This window comes from Rhinolophus sinicus, linkage group LG05 (genome assembly GCF_036562045.2).
Source record: "Rhinolophus sinicus isolate RSC01 linkage group LG05, ASM3656204v1, whole genome shotgun sequence".
NCBI classification, from domain to species: Eukaryota; Metazoa; Chordata; class Mammalia; order Chiroptera; family Rhinolophidae; genus Rhinolophus; species Rhinolophus sinicus.
Window position 1 is genome coordinate 101,472,723 of NC_133755.1, and position 21,431 is coordinate 101,494,153.

Below are 21,431 nucleotides of genomic sequence, written 5' to 3' on the forward strand. Positions count from 1 at the left end.
TCATATGAGCCTATTGAGTTTTTCCAATAGCTTGATTTAAGTGGTGTTTATTTCACTGTGGCTTTTTTTACAGCATTTATCACAGTTTGATTTATCTAAAATTTATTTGTGGATATAAGGGCAGAGACATGTTTCTTTCTCCTTGGTATTCTTCATCGTTCTTACTTATATATGGCACAAAGTAGATTCTCAATACATTTTGGTTTTGCTTTTGCTTTTCTAAAGATCTATTTGCCTAAACATTTCAGAAAAGAATAAATTAGAAACTCAAACTCACCAAAAAGAGTATACCACACTCACCTTTTAAATTATATGAATAAGCTTTATATCTCCAAATACATCCTTCCAAGGCAATAACTGGAAAGTTAGTAAATATCATCCTGATTTCTTTCCTATGTTTATACAGATATTTCTAGATATATTAATATAACTTATTAACAAAAATAAGACCTTACTATACATATTGTTTTACATTTCACTCTTTTTATTTAATAATAATACAGACAGTATTTCAGATGTAAATTGTTCTTCACAACTGAATAATTTTCTAGTATATGGATATGCCATACTTTAGTTAACTATTCTCATACTGATTATAATTTGGGATATTTCATTTTTTTCTATTATAAACAGTGTAAATGAATAGATAGACAGATAGATAGATAGATGGATAGAGATAGATGATGATAGATAGATAGATAGATAGATAGATAGATAGATAGATAGATGATAGATAGATGATAGATAGACAGATAGACAGATAGATAAAATCTTAAAATCTTTACTTAGGAATGGAGTTGCCAGGCCATAGAAAACTCACATTGTAAAGACACTGCTAAATTTGTCTCTAAAAATGTTGAACCGAATTACACGTCTCGCAACACTATGAAAGCACCTGTTTAATTACACCTTAAAAAACTAGCGAGAGAAGAACAACTGAAACCCAAAGTCAGCAGAAGGAAGGAAATAATAAAAATCAGAGCAAAACTAAATGAAACAGAGAACAAAAAGACAATAGAAAAAAATAATGCAGCAAAGAGCTGGTTCTTTGAAAAGATTAATAAAATTGACAAACCCTTAGCTAGACTCACAAAGATAAAGAGAGAAAAGACACAAATAAACAAAATCATAAATGAAAGAGAAGTTACCACGGTTACCAGAAAAATACAAAGGATCATACAATACTATGAAGGATTATATGCCACCAAATTCAATAACCTAGAAAAAATGGACAAGTTCTTAGAAACCTAAAGCCCTCCTAAAGTGAATAAAAAAGAACTGGAAATTCAAGTAGACCGATCAACAGTAAGGAAATTGAATCAGTCATCCAAAACCTTCCCAAAAGCAAAAGTCCGGGACCAGATGGCTTCACTAGTGAATTCTACCAAACAGTCAAAGAGGATCTAACACCTTTCCTTCTCAAACTCTTCCAAAAAATTGAAGAAGAGGCAATACTTCCTAACTCATTTTATGAGGCCAATATTACCAAAACCTGATACCAATACCTTATAAGGATAACACAAAAAAGGAAATTGCAGACCAATATCTCTGATGAAAACAGATACAAAAATCCTAAACAAAATACAACCAAATCGAATACAACAATGCATTTAAAAGATTATACATAATGATCAAGTGGGGTTCATCCCAGGGGCAGAAGAACGGTTCAACATACGCAAATCAATCAATGTGATACACCACATAAACAAAAATAAAAGATAAAAATCATATGATTATATCAATAGATACAGAAAAAGCATTTGACAAGATACAACATATATTCGTGATGAAAAAACTTAATAAAATGGGCATAGTAGGAAAATACCTTAACATAATAAGGCCGTATATGACATACCCTCAGCTAGTATCGTAATTAATGGTGAAAAACTGAAACCCTTCACTCTACGTTCAGGAACAAGACAGGGTTGTACCCTATCAACACTGTTACTCAGTATAGTATTGGAAGTCCTAGACATAGCAATTAGGCAAGAGAAAGAAATAAAAGGCATTCGAATTGGAATGAAGAAGTTAAATTGTCACTTTTTGCGGATGACATGATTCTTTATATAGAAAACCCTAAAGACTGCACCAAAAAGCTATTAGAAACAGTAAATAAATACACGATAGTTGTTAGCTACAAAATCAACATACAAAAATCCATTGTATTCCTATACACTAACAATGAAATTTCAGAAAAGAAAATTTAAAAAAAAAATTCTTTATGCAATTGCAAGAGAAAGAATAATAAAATACCTAGGAATAAACTGAACAAAGAATGTGAAGGACCTATACACTGATAAGACATTATTAAAAGAAACTGAAGAAGACACAAAGAAATGGACAGACTTTCCGTGTTCATGGATTGGAAGAATCAACATAATTAAAATGGCTATATTACCCAAAGCAATATACAGACTTAATGCAATCCCCATCAAAATCCCAATAGCATTTTTCTAAAGAAATAGAAAAGGGGCCGGCCCAGTGGCTCAGGCGGTTGGAGCTCCGTGCTCCTAACTCTGAATGCTGCCGGTTCGATTCCCACATGAGCCAGTGGGCTCTCTACCACAAGGTTGCCAGTTCAACAACTTGAGTCCCGCAAGGGATGGTGGGCTCCGCCCCCTGCAACTACGATTGAACACAGCACCTTGAGCTGAGCTGCCGCTGAACTCCCAGATGGCTCAGTCAGTTGGAGCACGTGCTTTCAACCACAAGGTTGCCGGTTCCACTCCTGCAATGGATGGTGGGCTGCGCCCCCTGCAACTAGCAACAGCAACTGGACCTGGAGCTGAACACCCTCCACAACTAAGATTGAAAGGACAATAATTTGACTTGGAAAAAAGTCCTGGAAGTACACACTGTTCCCCAATAAATTCCTGTTCCCCTTCTCCAATAAAAAATAAATAAATAAACAAAATAAAATAATTTACCTCTTTAAAAAAAAAAGAAAAACAAAAAAATCATCAGATGTGTATGGAATCACAAAAGACCCCCAAATAGCCAAAGCAATCCTAAGAAAAAAGAACAAGGCTGGAGGTATCACACTCCCTGACTTCAGCTTGTACTACAGACCAACAATAATCAAAACAGTATGGCATTGACAGAAAAACAGACACACAGACCAATGTAATAGAATTGAAAACACAGAAATAAAACCCACATGAATATGGGCAGATAATTTTTTACAAAGGAACCAAAAACATACAATGGAGAAAAGAGAGCCTCTCAATATATGGTGCTGGGAAAACTGTAAAGCCACATGCAAAAGAATGAAACAGACTGCCATCTGTCACCATATATCAAAATTAACTCAAAATGGATCAAAGACCAAAACATAAGACCTGAAAAAACAAACCGCATAAAAGAAAGCATAGGTACTAAACTTGACCTTGAGTCTAGAGAGGATTTTATGAATTTGACCTCAAAGGCAAGGAAAGTAAAAGCAAAAATAAATAAATGGGACTATATAAAAATTTTTAAAAAGGTTCTGCACAGCAAAAGAAACCATCAACAAAACAAAGAGGCAACCAACTGAATGGGTAAGATATTTGTCAACATGCCTCCAATAAGGGGCTAATATCCAAAATATGTAAGGAACGCATACAACTCAACAACAAAAAGTCAAACAATCCGATTAAAAATGGGCAGAGGACATGAACAGAAACTTCACCCAATCAGACATATAAATGGCCAACAGATATATGAAAAAATGCTCAACTTCACTAGCTATTAGGGAAATGCAGATCAAAACCACAATGAGATATCACCTCACAACGGATTAGAACGGCTATCATCAACAAGACAAATAATAAGTGTTGGAGAGGCTATGGAGAAAACGGAACGTGATACACTGTTGGTGTGAATGAAAATTGGTACAGCCACTATAGAAAACAGTATGGAGGTTCCTTAAAAAAATTAAGAATGGGGGCGGCTGGATGGCTAGGTTGGTTGGAGTGCCAGCTCTGAACAACGGGATTGCTGGTTGGATTCCCACATGAGCCAGTGAGCTGCGCCCTCCACAACGAGATTGAAGACAATGAGCTGCCGCTGAGCTTCCAGAGGGGCAGCTGGATGGCTCAGTTGGTTAGAGCGTGAGCTCTTAACAGCAAGATTGATGGTTCAATTCTCACATGGGATGGTAGGCTGTGCCTCCTGCAACTAAAGATTGAAAACGGCAACTGGACTTGGAGCAGAGCTGCGCCCTCCACAACTAGATTGAAGGACAACTGGAGAAACACACTGTCCCCCAATATAAATAAATAAATAAATAAATAAATAAATAAATAAATAAATAAATAAATAAGAATAGAATTACCATATAATCCAGCAATCCCTCTTCTGGGTATCTACCCAAACAATCTGAAAACATTTATCCGTAAAGATATATGTACTTAGATATATGTACTATGATGTTCATTGCAGCATATTTACAGTGGCCAAGACATGGAAACAGCCAAAGTGTCCTTTGATAGAAGGTTGGATAAAGAAGATGTGGTACATATACACAATGAAATACTACTCAGCCATAAGAAAAGATGAAATAGTGTCATTTTCAACAATATGAATGGATCTTGAGATTATCATGCTACTAAACAAAATAAGTCAGATAGAAAAAGTCAAGAACCGTATGATTTCACTAATATGTGGGATATAAAACTAAAAGCAACAAAGGAACAAGACAAACAAAGAAACAAAAATTCACAGACACAGACAACAGTTTAGCGGTTACAAGCAGGTAAGGGATGAGGGGGAATAGTAGAAGAGGGTAACGGGGGGTCAAATATATGGTGATGGAAGGAGAACTGACTCTTGGTGGTGAACACACAATGTGATATATAGAAGATGTATTATAGAATTGTACACTTGAAACCCATGTAATTTTACTAACCATTGTCAACCCAGTAAACTTAATTTAAAAAAAAAAAAAAAGAACAATATGCATGTGATAGATTTGCATTTGCACTATTAGAGGGGAAAAAAAACCCTCAAATCAGAAATAGTAAATTGAAACACACGGGAATTTTCTTTCTGGAGAGAACCTTGCCATGGCTTTATTATAATCACTTTGCTGCTAGTTCTATGTGGTAGCTTGTTTGCTAAGATGGATGCAACAAATCTTTTGTAATGTAACCTTGCCATTCCTTCCAACAAGAGGTGAAGTCTATTTCCCTTCCCCTTGACTCTTGGCTGGCATTGTGAATTGCATTGACCAACAGAATGTAGCAGAAATAAAGGTACATGATTTGCAAACCTTTGCATCAAGATGCCTTGCCGCTTCTTCTTTTTCCCCCTTGAGTCCCTGAGACCTTCATATATAAAGACTTGGATAGCCTTTCTGAGGATGAAAGACCACATAGGGAGAGAGACCTGGCCGACAGCTAGTACCAGCCGCCAGGCAGTGAGACTACTGTGGGGAACCCACATGCAGTCCAGTGCCATATGACTCTATGAATAGATGACCCCAGTGAGACCAGCAGCAGAACAATCTCCCAGCTGAGCTCAGCCCAAATTACTGACCTACAGAATTATTATCAAGTAGCTTCTTTAAACTACAAAACTGGGGTATTTAAAAAAAGAAAGAAAGTGCCTGTTTAATCCTAAACCCATCAACGCCTGGATAGTATCAGTCTTATTTCTTGCCAGTTTGATGGGCAAAGAACTAGTTTTAATTTGCATTTTTTATTAGTAAGGTTGGAAATATTTTCATATTTTTATAAGCCATTTTTTTTGTTTTCTTCTTTGAACTGTCTGTTCATATCCTATGTTTATTTTCATACAAATTATATGTATTTGCTATACTCATTTTGTAATATGAATACAATTATTTGCCATACATGCAGCAAGAATGTTTGCCTAGGTTGCAACCTGTCTCTTAATATTATTGTACAGAAATTTATAATTCGTTTATTCAAAATTGCCAGTCTTTTCCTTTATTACTTCTAAATTTTGCTTTTTCATAGAATGTTTCTCCGAACTTCAAGATTATAAAACGGTCTCCTATATCTTCTTCTATTCTTTAAGTCCTTTAAGTGTACATTTATAATCCATCTGAAATAATCACATACATATTTTTAATCCATCTGAAACTAGTTTTCTAATTTTCTCCCAAGTGGGTAATATCATCCACTGAAGTAGCTATTCTTTCTCCAAATAATTTATTTTCTTCATTTTTTTAACTGTTTATTTTTTTATTATAGAAAAATCTCAAAATATCAAAAAGATAAAAGAGTATAAAGAACTAAGTACCCATCACCTGCCTTCAACAACTGTCAATCCATCCCTATTGATTTAAAATGTCATTTTTATCATTTACTAAACCTCTATATATACTTGGATATATATCTGAACACTCTACTCTGTTCTACTTGAATCAATATGGTTACTTTCATAACAATATATAAACACTTAAAAACTTTTTATAAAAACAATAGAAATATACTCTATTTCTGCATTAGAATGAGATGAAAAGCACAGTGAAATATTGGCCAACTATTACAATAAATAGATCCAAAACTACAGTGCTTTGAACAAGATAGAAATTCATTTTTCTTGGCCAGTTTGCAGTTCATAGGTGGCTCTGATCCATGAAGTCATAAAGGACCCAGGATATCCTACTCTGTCACTGCTCTACCTTCCCCTCAGGTATTACTCATCCACATTGTTGAAACTGGTTCACCACCACAATTCCTTTCCAGTTGGGAAGAAAGAGACTATGGGAGACAAGAAGCTCCTTTAAGAACTTAACCTAGAATGTGCATACATCACTTCCACTTAGATGAAACTGTCCAAAACTTAACATAACTGCAAGAGAGGCTGAGAAACGCAGGCTGTAGCTGGTGCACCATATGTCCAATTATAATTAGGGTATTTATATTACAAAAATAAGAGAAGAATGAATTTTGAGAGAAAATTCATACTTTTTACTATAAAAGTGAATGTAAAAAATTTCTGTATTACAGAGTTTTATTGATTACCTTTAAAGGCACTTAAAAGAGTTGTCAAATTTAAAAGTAAACTATGCTGTCTTGTATTATAGAAACACAAGAATTCCAAAATTGCTAACTTTCAGTGATAAGAGGCCATCGGTAGCAGATATTTTCAAACAACTCAAATAAATAAAAGTGACATTTGAACAATGAAAGAGAAAGTAACTGCTCTTTTACATTTGTGGAATAAAAAGAGTGTATTGAAAATGGGTATTTAAATACATTTCTACTAATACATGATTTTGTTCCCCCCAAAAAGGTAAGTTCATTGATCTATAAAAGCTCTAATTTTATACTTTAAAATTTGAAAATAGAGTTCTTTAATCTGTTTTAAAACCACCATCTGTTTTAAATGAAGAATTTCAGTAAGTTTTAGAATTATTTGTTAAAAACATAAAACTCATTTCCTTCAGACTAGTTTATAAGAAAACCTATTGACATCAGGAAAAATTTAAATTTACTAGTAAATTTTATTTTAAAATAATTTTGCATAATCCATGGATAAAATTGAAAAATGAATGCCATAGTAAGGGGAGTTATCAATGTACTTTTTCCATTTGAATCTTCTTTTTTAGTTCTTTTCCAACTATAACAATGGCTATGACCAAATATCAAAAGAAATTGAGCTTAAAATAATTGACTTTTGAATTACTAGATCACAGTTTTAAGAAAAAAAAAATTTTAAATAAGCATGAGTGACTAATTTTCTCAGAATGAAATTTGTTATTACATAGACAATACATTAATATAGGAATATATGTATATAATTTATAAATAACTACATACATATTGAGTGTGCATGCTAATATTCTACTGGTGGGGTATACAATCAAAACTGTGAAGACTACTGGTAGAAAAAGACACTTCCATTACTTTATATATTTATCTTTATCATATAAGCCAAAGGTACTTTCACAATTATTTTAAAATTTTTAGGAGGCTATAGCTAATAGAATAGGACAGAAAAAAATAAGCAGTATTCAGGGAAAAAGTCAAAGTTATCATTTACAAATGTGACTGAATATCTAGAAAATCTAAGCAATTAATTAAAATACTGTCAGAAATCATCGAATTTGGTAAGATAAAGAGATACAAATAAACATACAAAAATCATTTGTATGTATACATTTGATATACACATTTGACTGAAATATTAACTGGCTTATTTGTTACAGTCCTGTTTTCTATAACCAGTCTTGTAAATAGTAAGTGCTTATTTAGGAATCTTTGATTTTTTTCCCTAGAGTAGATGGAGACAGTGAGCTCTTGGTAAATGGGGGGTGCGGGGGAGCACTGTGATAAGCATTTGCCAGTTAGTTTCTATAGTATAAATATTTCCATCATGGCCATGATGTCATTGAATGCAAAACTGGAAAAAGATGCAAACAACTCTGGCTCCTCCAGCTGATAGAAGCCAGCTCCGGACCACAACTGGATGAAGACTGATCTTATATATTTTATATTTATATTTATATTTTTATGTAAATGTATACATACATATACAATTCTAGTTTTACTGTGTTCAAGGAAAGCTTGAGGCCATTCTTAACATACATAAACAAGAAAATCTGAGGAGATGGTGTCTTGCTGACAATTTATATTGTTTCTTCTCAGCATTGGTCATCTTAGGTTTCTACTAATATTCTTTTATGGGGGAGGAAATTTAACAAAGGCAGTAAATTTATCATACCTAGAGAGCTAGACATTTTAGCATTGAAAATGTACAAAGTCATGTTTCCAGTTTTCAAATATATATGTTGCTTATTTTAATTTAATCATCAGAAATATGGGCTACATCCACAGTGCAAGATGGTTTCTCGTGTCACCATATGTTATGTACTCTAAAAAGTTCCTAAATAACTTCTTACTCAGAGTAAAAAAAAAGGAAAAAAAAATTAAGGTAGGCTAGCTAACATGAGAGGCTATGTTCTTCCAGGATGGAAATGGACTTGATTCTGCTTACCCCTTTTATGATTAGAACACCTCCAACAAAGGAGTGTGAAAACTACATTTCTATGAGCATTGCAGGAAACATGCAATGGGACTACCAAGTTCTATAGGTGGCCATTTGAGTTTAAAGGAAAATCTAAAGTACAAAAATGCTTCCTCAAAAAACAAAACAAAAAACTATTTAATTTTATGAGGTAGGAAAAGGGGCACCATAACAATTCCATTTCATGCCAAACTTTGATTGAATTGGCTTACATTATATTTGTGTCTGCTTTTTTCCATGGCAATTAAGGATAACTGACTTGGGCATCTAAATGATTGGCAAATTTAAAAAGCTTTTTTAGCATAGTACTGCTGGACCAACAGGTCGCAAAAAATATATAGCCAAAATAGCATTAAATAGGAAGAGTGTTACTTTCTTATTAAACCCTGCAGAGACTGACAAAGCCAGCAGTCACATCACGAATCAGAGTTTATCTTACCCCTCTCAGGATGGTGGAAGATGATAAAAAGGAGAAAAGCACCGACCTTCACTGGATGCCTGATGATAGGGGATGGGGAGGGAGGAAGGTGCAAAGTCGAGGACAGAGGAACAAGAAGAGAAAACGCCAAGAAAAGACAGAAGATTTAAAGAATAAAAGAACTCTAAAGGCCTGGGCTGTGACAGCCCCGGACAGAGCCTTGGCTCTCCCGCCATACCACCCCCCGAGTATCAGAGCATTCAGCTAAACCGTATAGTGCTAGAACTCTTACTGGGATCCAGGTGCATTTATTTCCAGGAAAGGAGGCAGTAGTGGTTGGTCATCACACTGTGTACCCTTTGGAGAGGAGGAGCATCTCCCTGGGAGGGACGCTCTAGCTGGAGAGAGAAACCGTAAGATCTATTTCCCTTGGTTTCTATCCTGCACCTACATTCCCCACTCCCTAAAGGAAGACAAATGAGCTCTGTGGGACAGAAATGAAGGCACTCAGATTGATTTACAAGTAAGAGCCTTTTTATGTCACAACTGATAAAAACCAAACTGTCTTATCAAAAGGAATAACATTTCTGAAGTAAGGTCATAAAGTCAGCAAATTTATACTGCCACTGTCAAACAATTTGTCCTCATTTGGAGGTAATCCTAAACTCTTTAAAAAGATTAATTTTAACTGTTAATGCAATTCAATAGTAAGCATAGATATGTAGGTAAGTCTTCTCCAAAACTGTCCCTACACAATTCAGCATGACTAAAAATAGTTTAATACATCGATATGAAGAAAAAAGTAGAACATATAATACCTAGAGAGCACAGAATAAAGAATACATTAAGATGTACTTTGGACAGGTAACATCAGTGGAGCCGTAAAATAAGGATAACAATGTTTATATGTTCCTGCATAATTTCAGTAGCTAAAGTGGGTCCAAAAAATCCTAAATCCTCCCTTTATCATCGAAACACAGATTGCCAATTAAAAATTTTCCAGCAGCTCAAGAAGGGAAAAAAATTCAAGCTAAACATAATCCTATGCTCCAGTTATTTTTATACTTTCCAGGTGGAGGCATGGAAAGAGCTTTTATTTCCCTCAAACCCTTCAATTTAATCCTCCACTTTCAGGTCATCTCATCTCCCAACAGATCTATTTTTAGCACCCCTTATTACTCCCTTTCATTCTCTTATTTCTACTGTCATCATTTCCTGAAGCAGGACAAATTTTCCTGATGCATGAAGGATAAACACAAATTTCCTGATACAAAAGGTGAATTATTACAAAGCTACCACAGGATTTTAGACTTTCACAGCCTTGGAAACTGCCTTTCTGACTTATTCTGATAATATCTTCTGAGTAAGCAGATTCAGAAAGTGTGTTGCCAGGAAAGCCTATGCAATATAAATATAATCAAATATAAATTAAATTCACTCAGAATGAAAACATTGTTTACCTTCATACAGCACAAGTGGATTATTAAAACCCACCTTTTAGCATTTGGCTCATGGTATTGAAGTCCCTTCAGAATCTATTTATCCATTTGCCATTCATCTTTCTTTTTTTCCACTTTTACTTGGGTTTCATTTATTCAGTAATTCAACTAATATTTTTTTGAGGCCTCCTATGTGTTTAGCACTGTACCAAGCATAGGAAACAAAATTGAATACACACAGAACATACCCTTAGGAGCAACCAATCCAGAGGAGAATGCAGACTAAAAAGCAAGTAATGTAATGAAGGTAACATAAGGAGATATTACTGGGCAATTGAGGTGGTCAGTTCATGGCGGCAAGAGGTACCACTGTGTGAGAGAAGCCAGTGCCATGGCTTCAAACAGGGTCAAGGGCAAGGAAAGTTCTGCTAGTCAGAGAAAAGAAGATATGTAAAGGCATTGAAAATAAATGATAAGCTACGAGACTAGAGATGAGGTTAGAAATTTGAACAACATGATTCATCTTTTCCTTTACTCACTCCAAGGTAGTTAGGTGGTGACCCTGATGTTTCATTTTATTTTGTTTTTTAGGAGGCTGGAGACCCTCTAATGTTCCTGAGTGGAAAGTATATTAAATTTATTTAACTGAGCCAATGGAGATAATACAGTTTCCTCAACCTGGTATCCTTATACCTTGGCTTAGACATAAGTATACTCAAAGAACTTAAAAAAGAAAACAGAGGGGACATAAAACATAAAGCACCAGGACCCAAGATTCTTTCATAACCATATACATGATTCTGCTATTAAAATGTAAATATTTCTAAGTAAGGACATATCTCAAAAACTATATCAGTTAGTAATAGGTAACCTCAGCAGGGACTGGCTTCAGAATAGGACAGAAAAGAGGAACAAGTAAGAGGGAGAATTACTTAGAGACATAAGTACAATAATTAAGGGATAAAAAGGGCACCAGAGACACACTGCCTATTGCACAATTTGGTTTGGACCAGCCCCGGTACTCACAAAAGTTTTTCTTTACTAGCCCAGCTAATGCAGCATCAAACATCATTTTTTGTGTTCGTCTTTCTGGATTTATTTAATGAAACAGAGCTCCCATTATCTGATACCAAACCAGCACCAGTCCCAAAGAATCTCATAAAGGAATGTCGCCAAACCTTGAGAAACAAAAATAAGATAAAACAACAGCAGAAACCTGGGAAGTTTAATTTTAAATGCTATTTGAACTGTTCCAAAGCTTAGAAAAACAGTGAACCACATTTTTATAAAGTAAATACAGCACTGAAATAAAAACCTGACATAGATTACCCCAAAAGAGAAAACTTCAGATCAATCTCATGTGTAAATATTAATGCAAAAATCCTAATGAAAATATCAGGAAGAAGAATCAGCAACCCATTAAAAGAATACAATATGATAAAGGAAGATTTATTACAGAAATTCAAGAAGAGTCCAGTATTAGAAAATCCATTATTGTATTTCATTTGGTCTACAGATGAAAACCACACAATCATTCCCACTGGCACAGAAAAAGCACTGGGGGAAAAAAATTCAGAAAACAACCCTTTAAAAAAGCATTCAATAAAATAGGGATAAATGAGTCATCAGACTGGGTCCTTTCAGGGAAACAGAAATATCATCAGGTATTTCTACAGAGGGGATTTAATAAAGGGAATTGGTGAAGCAACTGTTGGAAGACTAGAACAGCAAAAAGAAGACACTGAGGTAACTAGAGATAATAAATGCAGGAAGCAGCTACAGAACTAGGGGAACAAAAGGAGAGCTCAAAGAAGAGGCCCCACATAGTTGGAGCTCAGACCTGTGAGAAGGGCACACTGCTCTGGGGCTGTTAGTTCCTCAGGAGCTCAGAGAAGGAAGGTTCCTCTGAGCTGGGCATCATACCTCTGAAGGGGCACTGCTTGGTTACTGCTGGTACATATGAGGAGGCTGGTTCTGGTATGCCAGAGAAAAGCTGGAGGCTGAGGTGAGATAGTTCAATGGGGCACCTCTGACAGGAACAGCAAGAGGCAGGAAGTGCTTCTCCCTCCTCCCACTTCCCAGGCTCCATCTAGCGCCCTCTATTGACAGATCCCAAACATGAATCGGCTGTCAAAGGCATCTGGAAAATGCAGTGTACAGAGTCCCAGTCCCAACACCAAAGAGTATACATAGTATGTAAGGGAGAGGTGAAGCTGAGAGACCAGCACAGTGGGATATTTCTGAAACATAATAAAATGTATTTATCTCAACTCAAAAGTCAGCTTTTGCTTAACAGGGAAACACCACAGACATTCTCAGTTAAGTCAGGAACAGGAAAAGAATACCTACTCTTATAAGTATTTTTTAACATTTTGCTGGATGCCCTAACCAACAAAACATACAAATGAAATAAATATGAAATGCAAAAGTTGGAAAGGAGGATGAACAATAATCACCAGTTACAAATGATATGTTTGTATACCTGCAAAACCCAAGAGATTCCACTGAAAAGTACTATAAACAGTAAATAATTAAGTAAATTAGCAGATTACAAGATTAAGAAAATAAAACCAATAATTTGCATATATACAACCTACAAACTAACAAAAAGATACAGTAGGAAAAAAGAACCACTGTTAATAGCAACTAAAAAGATAAAATACTTGAAATAACCTTAACAAGAAATGTGGAAAAACTACAAGAAAAAGACTCTTCCACAAAAGAAGACTTGAACTAACAGAAAAGTTCTAATACTAAAAGTCATAGAACTAATATCAACTATTAGATAGAAATCCAAATCATAAAGATTCAATTCTGCTTTAACAAAAATCACATTTAATATAGTCTCAATAATTTTTTCTGAGAATTCTAATATTCATAAAAAAAAAAAAGAATAGCCCAGCAAAAAAGCATCCCAATAGAGGGGACTACAACATATTATGAAGCCTCAATAATTAAAATAGACCTCTATGGAAGACCATATGATAACATTTATCAAAACTGAAACATATACATGTTTGACCCCATACTTCTTCTGAGAATTCATACTAAAGATAATATTTGCACACATGTGAAATGACTAAGGTCTTATATTTAAGCATTGTTTATAGTAATAAAAGATTAGAAAATTCCCAAATATTATTAATAGGGGGATGGTTAACTAAATTATATTCATGCATCCAATGGAATATTATGCAGCCATAAGAAGTAGAGCACTCTCGGGCCGGCCTGGTGGCTCAGGCGGTTAGAGCTCCATGCTCCTAACTCCGAAGGCTGCTGGTTCGATTCCCACATGGGCCAGTGGGTTCTCAACCACAAGGTTGCTAGTTCAATTCCTCGAGTCCCGCAAGGGATGGTGGGCTCCGCCCCCTGCAACTAAGATTGAACACGGCACCTTGAGCTGAGCTGCCTCCTGAATGGCTCAGTTGGTTGGAGTGTAGGCTCTTCAACCACAAGGTTGCCAGTTCAATTCCTTGACTCCTGCAAGGGATGGTGGGCAGCGTCCCCTGCAAATAAAATTGAACATGGCACCTTGAGCTGAGCTGCCGCTGAGCTCCCGGATAGCTCAGTTGGTTGGAGTGCAGGCTGTCAACCACAAGGTTGCCGGTTCGACTCCCACCAAGGGATGGTGGGCTGTGCCCCCTGCAACTAGAAAATGGCAACTGGACCTGGAGCTGAGCTGCGCCCTCCACAACTAAGACTGAAATGACAACAGCTTGAAGTTGAATGGCACCCTCCACAACTAAGATTGAAAGGACAACAACTTGACTTGGACAAAAAAAAAAGGCCTGGAAGTACACACTGTTCCCCAATAAAGTCCTGTTCCCCTTCCCCAATAAAATCTTTAAAAAAATAAATAAATAAAAAGTGGAGCACTCTCTAAGGAAAGCTCTCCAAGAAACACTAAGTGATGAAAACAAGGTGCAAAACAGTTTATACAGGATGTTATTATCCATATTAAAAAAACAGAAAAATAAAATATTTTTATTTCCTTGTATATAGAAAAAATAATTAATGAAAGGATTCACCAGAAACTAAGAATGGGTATAGAGCTGAGGGGGAGGGGGAATAATAATAATAATAATAATAACAAACCTAATTTACCCTTTCATTCTACACACAAGACACAGAAATTCTCAGGAAAATGCCGGTATAGCCAAAGAAGAGAAGATAGGAAGCATCCATACTAACTTCAATGAATAACAAATTTCTTATATGATCATACATCACTGCGAGTTGAAAAAGAGAGTTCTTCAAAGGTAGGAGCAGGTTTTACTCAACTTGATTTTATTTTTTTTAAGCTTCTAACTAAATGGCCTCTCTCAGTTGGTTGGGATCATTCTTCTCATGAGACCAAACCCTTCAGAACTAATGGCCCAGAGTAAGCTGCCCTCCAGGCCTTGGTATTCCTGGACGGGTTAAGAAAAACAGGTAAAGAAATTGGTAGTGGTTTGCAGAGCCTCTGTCCTCGCCTTGTAGGTCTCAGTACACAGCCCAAGGGCCTATACCATATCCTGGTTTTACAGGGCCCTGATCTTGGGATCTACTAAAATAGTTGCAGCAAAAGTACTAACTAGATTTCAGCTGCTAGAAGGATTTAAAGCAAGAATTAATAACATTGAGGAGGGGGGCAGCTTGAAGGAATCCCAGGCGTAACTTCCTTACCTTTTACAGGTGTGCCATGCCCCATGTTTTAGTGAAAACACAAAAGAAATGAAATGTGCAGAACTCAAATGAGAGACTTAGGTTTCAGGCTCAGAAACTAAAATGTGAGATTAAAAAAAGTCACTAGTCACAGGTCCTCTTTTGTATACCATCTTCAAGAACAGAGTTCCAGAATTCAATACATGTTCCTTACTTTTGCTTTCCCCCCCCCCTAAATAATAAAAGACTTATAGATGGGCTTAAATTCAGGGAGCATCCATTTAAGGCTAAGAATTGACTCTTTTTCCTCACCTGATAATTCTTTCTGTATCTTTGTCTATAGTGCATTAGCTGTATGAGACCTAATTTCCTTATCACCAGCATTAGCGGTCATTTTTCCAATGTTCATTCATTTATATAAAAAAAAGATACATAAAAGCAATAAAATATTCAAATAATGACACGAATGCTATTGAACAAAGACAGTAATGTTGCTGAAGCTAGTTACAGGAAGGCAGCTCTCAAAATATTCCTTTGTCATAACAGAATGACATAATCCAAAATCCTGGCATGAAAACCTTTTTAGAGATGGCATTAGTATACCATATGAAAGGGAAGGTTATGTACACAGTCAGAAATCTGAACAGGCAAGCAACCCCTTATATTGTGGAATTCAAATTTCAGACACTTCCTGTTGCCTCCCTGTCAGTCTTTTATAATCTAGAATGAATTAGGTTGAAGTGGTTATCCTCTAATTATATCTTCAGTATGGAAATGGCATTCTGATTGGAGTGGAGGGTAGAAGTTTGGGGAAGAAATGTAAAGGGTATTTTAGAAGCTGAGGGGTACTTAGCGGTAGGGCAAGCCTAGGCAAGACCCTGCAGAAGGTGTTCTGCGAAGCCAAAAATCGGGCATGAGAGCTGTGGGTACCTAGAAGAGAGCAGCAGAGTGAGAGAAAGGGGGAGAAGGGCAAACAGCAGAACCAAATTTCAACTACAGGTACTTTGTGTTTTCTCAGATATGCCCTAGTGACTCCAATTATTTCACCCACTTTATCCCATTCATCCATTCATCAAATATTTACCAACATCAAATATTCAACAAATAGTGAGTAAGTACTCTTTCCATACCAAATACCACACAAGGCTGTGGAGACAAGATAAAAACTACACAGCACCTGCCTTCAGAAGACAGATGTGTAAATCCTCACATCTGGTGCTCTCATCCAGTCCCAGAGGGGAGAATGTTTGAGAGAAATAAGGGAGGACGGTGAGACAAAGGGAAGAAATAGGTGATGTTTAATCCTCATTTTGAAGTATGAGTAGGAGTTTTACACACACACACACACACACACACACACACACACACACAAAGAGTAGAGGAATTCCAGCACTGGCAATAGTGTGAAAATACAGAAGGACAGTGAACAGGAACAGCTCAGCCTTGTTTGAGTAATGTATGCGTAAGAGGTAGGCTGTATCTGAGACTGAGAAAGGGTGTATTAATCCTGTAAGCAAGTGGAAGCCATTAAGCAAAAGGAATGGAAGGTCAGATCTGATTATAGACAGATAACTCTGCCAACAGTTTAATAAAGCTGACCTGGGAGCCAGAGCCAGGGAGACCGGATAACAGACTATTATTGTAAGAGCCAGTTTCTACATGGTCTCTGGCTTATGAGCTTTACATTTGGAACTATTACATTTTATGTCACTAGATGCTATTTATCTTTCCAGCTATTGCCCCTACCATTTATCCTCCAAACAGGTATGTTTTTAAGTGTGAAGGGATGCACTAATCAAACAGGATGGTAAAACAATAGGCATAAACTCAAATTCTTCCAGGCAAAGGGGTTGATAAAATCTCTCCATCACTGGGGTTGCTAGCATAACACATTTATTGATCTAAGAAAAATGGCAACTCTTGCTTTTCCATTTGGTTTTTGGTTTTTAAATTATTTTTTGGCATGCTCTGAGTTTATAAATTCTAGCACACTGGCTGTAAATGGTTCAGCTCAAGAGGGGAACAGTTTACTAATTTGTTGATCATCAGCCCCCTTCCCCAGTGCGTTTTACTGGGGCATATGCATGGTCTCCGTTATCAAAATGGAAAGATCACCCATTTTGTGTTTATCCCAAGATGGCTGCCCTCTGAAATTGAGGATGCCTCCAGGATGGTCTTTCCAACTGTCAGGTAATGTGTACTCAGGAAACATAAATTAATTTGAATACTAACCTTAAAAAAAAATAATTAGGAAACTACATTTTCTTTAAAAAATATTATATTCCAAAGCCAAATATTGATATTCATTAAAAGTTTCCTGTTTCTTTGACAATATAGATAATAAAACTACCAAATATATCTAAAAAGAAATCTTTTTTTAGTTTCTAGATTATTCCCGTATACTCTCCTTATCAGTTGGCAGTATCTGTTTTTCTAAGCTACACACACTACTTCAGCTTTAATTAAAAGACCCGTTGCCATAGTTTCTCAGAGAATAGCTCATGGCATGCTTGAGTCCATTATTTTCTTGAGGTTTCTAGAGAAATTGTATATACTAGCACTAGTCAGCCAAAATTTCCCAATTTTACCTCCCACCCAGTACAGCATATGATTCAGACATGTAGCTAGGTATTCTAAATATTTTAAGAGAATCTAAACAATGAGGAATGTTATTTAAAATTTAGCCTTTGGTTTCTTCTGTTCTGCCACATCAGTAGGTAATGTAACCAGCAGACTGGAGCTTAGGCAAAGACAGCAGACCGAGAAGGAATTCAGCCTAAAAGACACACCACATCTGTGGAAAACACCAGCACATTTCTCTTTCTAATAATAACAAAGAAAATGCAGTGTATTTACATGTTACAATAATCATATTGCTTCATATTTTCTAATAAGTCGGAAATGTAAATTCCAAAATGCTTGAAAATGGTACTCTCAGAAAATAGATTAAATAATGGAAATTCATTTCTTTAAGGATATCAAATATGAAAAAAGTGGAGCTTAGAGAACCTTATTTCTTAAAGCTAAAACTTGATTCCATCTGAGTCCCTACCCTGCTTTCAGGTGGCAATTACCACTATCTCTAAGTCCTGAAAAGCAAGCTCAAAGGTTATTCTGAGCTTTCAAGGTTAAAGAATGTAAATTAACACTGATCCCTGTGAACTTTAGAAAAGGTAAATGCCAGTTCAGCTCATTGTAATTCAGCCCCACTTTTCTGCTTCTAGGTAGCTAGGAGCATGGACTGTGCAGGTGAAAGGACCAGGGTTGAAATTTCAGCTCTGAGAGCCATGAGACCTTGGGCGAGTGATGATTAAATGAGATAGAACATATGTAAAGATAGGAAAGTTCTCAGAAAATGGCAGCTATTATCACTTCTCCATAATTAGGTCATCTCCAGGACAGGATGTGGGGCAGGATGAGATCTCACTATTTTCAGAAGAGCCTAAATCATCCAGCTCCCTTTGACTATCATTTTAAGAGCTAATACAAACTACCCCATTATACTGATTTTTTCCAACTTAAATCGTACAAATTATGTGACTTTCTCATTCTGTATCACTAAACTTCCTTTTATTCTCTTTTCTGTACAAGGTGAAGAGATTCTAAAAAGTATTGGAGCGATAAAAGAGCCATATTTCCCAACTAAAAGCGTAGGGAAATTAAAGATGCCCTGCGCATATTAGATTATAGGTATTTACTAATGAATAAATGCATGGTGAAAGAATGAAGGTTCCATTCTGTCATAGCTATTATGCTATGTCTCCCTTTATCTTTCAGTTCAATAGGCTTATATATTTTTAAAGATCACATACATATGTTATTTTCACTGATTCTCACAATGACCTGTAAAGAGATGCAACCGGTATTGCTATTTCTAGTTTACCAAAAGGAAAAGTGAACTTTGGGAATATTAAATGACTTACCACTCCACTTGGTCACGATCCTCTCCACTATACCATTCAGCTTCTCACAAGACTCTACCACAGCTGCATGGTGGGGTGGGAGGGCAGGGGGGCTGAAAAACGCCTCCCCAGGAAGTTTCTGTAGCCCCATATATTCCTGAATATGCACTTCTTCTCTGTGAAACAAATGAACTTGGAGCACATCAGCCTCCTACTGTCTGTTGCAGGAAAAAGATCTGAGCTGGAATTTCCAGTTGTAGACTGTGGACTGGGGACGACTTTGTGAATTACTATACTTCCAAGTATCACAAGTAATATACAGAATGTTATCTATGTCTCACACCAGAACCATGGTAAGAACTAAAGCTCAACCTGCCCTCCCAAAGGCTTTACCCAAGACAAATCACCTGGGAGAGATTTTCAAAAATGATCCCAATCTGTAGACAAAGATATCTGGTCATCTTACTGCAGGAATGCTAAACTGGAGTCTATCTCTGCCCTACACTCCACATCTATCCACAGATGAGCAAGCAGTAAGAGGGCCCCTGCAGGCGCTTAAAATATACGCAAAAGTATACATCCTATGTATCTTAACTTTTCTAGAGATGTAGACCATAGCTTTCATCAGATTCTCAGAATGCCCCCCAAAGGTTAAGAACCTGCAAGGAGACTTCAGAACAGTAGGAATTAGACCTCATCATTATTCAATTTTTAAAAAAATTTAAATTTGTCCTGCAAATTTTTCTTACACTGCATCACTTTTTAAAAGCTAGAAAATTTCACCAAACACATTTGTGATTCCTTTTGGATACCCTACAGTACCCTTCAAAACAAGAGGTAGTTTACACCCTAGATCAGTCTGAAATGTTTGAAAATGCCTGCTGGCTCCTTCATGCAGCTCACTGCAGAGTGGGAAGCGGCAGGAATTTACTTATTTAATGTTTGTTAATGATTCTCCAGAGTTGGCCTGTTAGTTATTTAAAACTTGTTAATCGGCTGCTTCTTAATGTGAGAGTTCTACTCTTTGTAAATAACATCAAGTATGATTAAATGTATATTATGTTCCATAAAATCCGCAGATAGTTCCGTAATCTCAATCTATTTGGTTTTCGGAAACCGGAGTAAAACCCAGAAAATCTGGTGAATTATGAGATTGGACAAAAAGAAAAGAAAAAAAGTTCTTCAAATGAAAATGTATTGAGATACATTCCTAAAAGTTCTGTATAATAATGAAATAAATGGAATCTTCAGTATTGCATGAGTTGTGTGTAGCAATAACATGTCTATCAGTATCATCTTACTATTAATAGATGGCAAAATGCTACAAGATTTTCCAAACAGTAAATAAGTAAAAAGAGAAAAGCAATGGACTTAAAGGGGGGTGGGGGGGTGAAGGATAGACTAATTAAAAACAGATCATGGTTCTAGTTATAATAAAATTACAATAAAGTACAATGTCTCCCACTGAATACAACCACACAACTGAACAAAATGCACTAAGCAGCCATTTGAGGATTCTGAAAAGTAAATAGTAGCAATTAACCAAGTTTTTAAAAAGGCCAGAATCTGAAGTATCACTAAACCAGTGGCAAGTTTGTCATTTTTACCTCTCGTATCCCCCACATGAATGAAACGCAGCAGTGTAGCCTGAAACCCAGAGCTGGATACTGAGGCTCAGACAGAGAAAGTTCCAGAAGCCCCCTTATTCCGTCTTGAGGAGTGAAAAAGGGAATGCTTAAGACTCAGAGTGCAGAATCCCCCATTTTTTTCTTGTCTGAGTTCTCTTAAGCCCCAGCCTTCAAGCAATCCCACAGGCAATGACATCAGAAGCCCCAGTAAAAAGGAACCAAAACCTTCCTCTTTGATCCCAAGAGATTAGGGCAAACTCCCATCACTTTACATGCTCTCTGTTCCTACCACTTGACCCTGGATACAAACATAGTCACAGAAGTATGCAGCAGAACAGGATAACAAAAACCCCAACTTTCTAGCTAGACAAACAAAAAGGAATCTGAAAGTCCTACCAACCATACAGAAATTAAAAGGAGTAAA

The 21,431-nt window shown here is 36.3% G+C and overlaps 1 protein-coding gene across 17 annotated transcripts in view; it reads right to left on the bottom strand.

The window, feature by feature from the left end:
- DST (dystonin) overlaps positions 1-21,431 on the bottom strand; it is a 428,022-nt gene that overhangs the window by 392,691 nt on the left and 13,900 nt on the right. The window lies entirely within an intron of this gene.